We start from the raw sequence: 3,961 nt of genomic DNA, 5'->3' as shown, positions 1-3,961 counted from the left end.
TAATTAAATATTATAACTATTGAATTATTATAAACAAATAACTGTTATAAAATAAATAACCATCTACCACTTTAAATAACTCTGTCTTGTACTAAGTTCTTGTCTGAGCAGAACCATATCCATAACAGTAAAACAGGTGGCAGGAACAGCACAATCTGCTTTTCTTTCTTGGCCCTTCTCTCTCTGAGAGCAGTGTCCCCAGGAACAACAGAACTTCAGAGAGAAGCAAACTTCACATACTGCTTATATTGGACATCAAATGTGGTGCCAGGGGGAATATCTGCTTCTGTTTCCCATGTCAGGATGTTCTCAAAGTTTGTAGAAGAAAACGCTGCATGTTTCAGACATGATGACGTCTCTGTAGTCACAATGCCTAGGGGAGCAAAGAAATTAGTGTTAAAATGTGTACTGTGGCACCTCAGCCCTAAGCTGAATTTGGGCCTGGTGCTGCTTGGCATCTTAGCTAAGAGAAGTACCAGGCACAGCACCTCCAGTTTGCTAAAGGTGGGCTGCAGAGCAGAAGCTTGAACGGGACAGGACTTGAAACCCTGCACACAGCACTATAGGTACCTTGCAGATTGTTGATTCATCGCAAAGAAATGTAAGTCAGGAATTGTTACAGAACCTCAAGACCTCAGGAGTCAGAAAGAGAATCCTTGAGCTCCTTATCAGCTTTCTTTTAAAGCAATGAAATAGCTGGAAACCCAAAAACAGTAACCTGTTTTCAGGGCTCGATTCATGTCTGTGAATGTCTCTGCTTTCTGCCCGTACTCAGGGAAGTAACATGCTGTGACGAGTGTGAGACTCACATCACTGAAGATGTGACTGCCACTACCCTCCCATGACTCCGTGTTTGCTTGGATGGAACCTGCCTGCAGAGAGCGATGCGCAAAGGCCCGATGCCTGGACTCTGATCTGGGTGTGCCGGCAGGAAGGCAAACAACTCCCTCAGCTCCCAGCGTGCAGAGCCCTCTGCCTCTTCCCTGCAGAGGATGGGTCCTAGCTCTAGTAAGCAGAGACGTCACTTGCCCCTGACAAACATGCCCCTGGTCTGAGCTGCCTCTGTAGAGCAGAATACCCCATGATCCACCTGCAGCAAAGCGGCTCTGAGCAGGCGCCGTGGAAGAGTGTCCTGGAGACTTATGGCTCTCTCCTGTCAGGAGAATGCACAGTGCAGAAGTTTCTCAAGGCTGATTCTCAAGACCATCTAACTTGCAGAATAACCTTCAGAATTTATAAGCGGTTTAGATTCGAATTGCATACGCATCCTCAAAGGGAGATACTTTGGACATTACTCAGCTCTTGGTTTGCAGTATCGATCAACACCTTGAACACACCTGGGCTTCAGCTTGCCCTTGCTGAAGATGAACATTCCCATTGTGGTGCTGGTAAATGGACACTCCAAATCAGTGAGTCCCCCCGTGAAAAAGTGGTATGATAAGTAAGTAAAAGTAGCATCATTTTACAGATGGGAGGACTGAGGTCCTGAATGGAGGTGACTTGGACAAGATCACATGGAGCAGTTGTGGTAGAGCAGGGACTAAAGCCCACCAGTTGCTGGATCCTCCCTCCATGCTTCCCCTCCAGCTGCCTCCCTAAAGGAGGAGAGAATTAGGCTGAGCATCATAGACCCTGTTCTCAGTCCTGTGCCTGGCATTTGGGCAGGAAAGCAACACTGAAATGGGTTGCAGTCTAGTCCGGCTTTCGTCCTGACCTCATCTGCAGTTCAGCCCTTGCCTCTGCTCATGGAAGGCTCAGCCCAGGCTTCCTGGCAAGGCAGTCGGTCCAAAGCAGGTGGGTTTCCCTGTCTGAGCTCCATGAAAACTGAGTCACCAATGCCCTCATTGTCTTCCCACATTTATCCATACTAAAACACAGTTATGCAAAGCAGTGTAACACAAGCACAGCCAAGTGCTTGGCAGGGAAACCCCAGGATATTCCCCAGCGTGAAAGTCCCTCAGAAGTTTCGTAAGGTGCCTTCCCTCCAGTACAAGATCACCAACACAAGAGCAGATGAATTGTAAGGCTTCTTGCTGTAAAGCTGGCATTTGAAAACAGCAAGTTTATCCTTGGTTCGCCTGGAGTTTGCCACATGTGGAGTAGGATTAAATGGCTTTTAGGGATACATTGTTTGTATCTCTCTTAAAATTTGGCCTCTTCTTGTATTCGTTTATGTCTCTGCTTAAGACTGAGGGAGATTGATCCAAAACCCCCAAAGTCGGTGAATACCCTTTACTCCTGCAGGATTTGGGTTGTAACATCAGTGGCAAACACTTTGAAGTTAAGGAATCTTTTCTTCTCCCTATTAATCCTTAAAATACGGACCACACCAACAGTGCTTTGAAGATATTAAAAGGAGAGAGCAAGGCAGAAGAGAGCTTTTGAACAACCTCAGGCAACAGCTTGTTCTCTAGGTCAGTAAGAACTACTGGGCTACTTCCCATGCTACAGGATCAAACTGAGACGACCATCATCAGTGACAGAAAGAAGTCAGGACTTACCGACCACTGAAAGTGCAGGTAAGATGATCAGGAACTGCTTCATGAATAGCTGTGTGAGCTGGGCTGGGGAGCAGGCAGCTGATCCTGTGTGCAGGTGAATCACCTTTTACAGGAGTTAATCTTGTTTTCTGAGGCTGGGCTGGATTTGTTGCTCAGTAACAGGCTGTGGAGCTGCTGTCCTGCCTGCACGCAGACCTGAGATCACCAGCCGCAGATCTGTGCGCATGTGTGGGAGCGAACCGAGAGTGACAAGAGGAGCACCTCTCCCTCCTGGGCGCGCACACCTCGCTGTACAAAGGTGCACAGGCCAGAGGCTTAGAAAACCCTCAGCTTTTGAAAGAGAGCCAAATGCCATTTTGCTGACAGCTTCCTGCCTGAAGGTCCTCACGGAGGTTTCTCAGGTTTGGGGCTTGCTTTTCTGATTGTGTAACTGCAACTCACTAAACTGCAGCAATTCAGCCTTAGTGCTGTGCTCCTCTTGGTTTTAAAGTGCTGGGAGCAAACCCCCTAGTTCCTTAAGAAACACCCTCGAGTATTTTCTTGAAAGGAAGGTCAGAGGACCGCTGGTTTTAAGGTCTCCCTCTGTCCTCGTTACTCTCCTCAAGCCCGGAGGTTCTCTCACTTGGCATGGGAAAATGTCACCTTCCCGCAGGAAGAGCCCGTGCTGTCCATGGCTTTTCTCTGAGGCCACTGTAGACCTACAGTCCATTCACATGGCTGCATACAATACAAAGCTCTGCTCTGTCATAAATGCCATATGCTAAGAACTGTAGGGTTGTATGAAATCTAAACAAGAGATGCAGTTCCTTTTCCATAGCAGGCTTAGTTTTTCAGGGTGATAAGTTACATTTTCAGGCTTTTCTCAGAAGAGGGAGAGACATTTCCTTCTTTGGTGAGAAGCAAAAGCTAATTGCCTGTCCCCAGGTGGGGATCTGGAACCATCAGATGTGTGTAACCTCTGAACAGCAGCTTCTTCTTCCCAGGATGGCTGAAGTAGAGAAAGCCTCACACATGCAGCCTGCATTTGAGGCTTGGGAAACTCCCATTGCCACTGCCTCTCAATTGTTATGGTATAGCTGTTCTTATGACACAAACTGGGTTACGTCCTCCCTGGCTTACTTCTCTGGTTTACTCTTACCCGTGGTCATACCTGCTCACTGAATGGGGAGGTCCTGCCCTCAGTCCTCTGTTTTGCCCAGGATTAACCAGACCATTGCATAAAACTGAGGTTCCACCAAAGCGAATCCAACTGGACTGTCTTTCTCAGCACTGAGAATGTTCATCCTGTGATTGCTTCAGCCCTAGAAAAGCTTTAACAGGAATATCTGCCCTAAACCGCAGAGGCCAACTGTGCACTAAACAAATTCTGCTCTCACTGTTGTAGCCTTATGGCCAAACATGATAGAAATTACAGCCCCTTCTGCTTACCTCTTCATCTCATGGATTTCTGTCCCTGAAGT

This window comes from Nestor notabilis, unplaced genomic scaffold (genome assembly GCF_000696875.1).
Source record: "Nestor notabilis isolate BGI_N333 unplaced genomic scaffold, ASM69687v1 scaffold10691, whole genome shotgun sequence".
Classification (NCBI taxonomy): Eukaryota; Metazoa; Chordata; class Aves; order Psittaciformes; family Psittacidae; genus Nestor; species Nestor notabilis.
The sequence above is the reverse complement of the archived record's forward strand: the minus strand, read 5'-3'. Positions refer to the sequence as shown.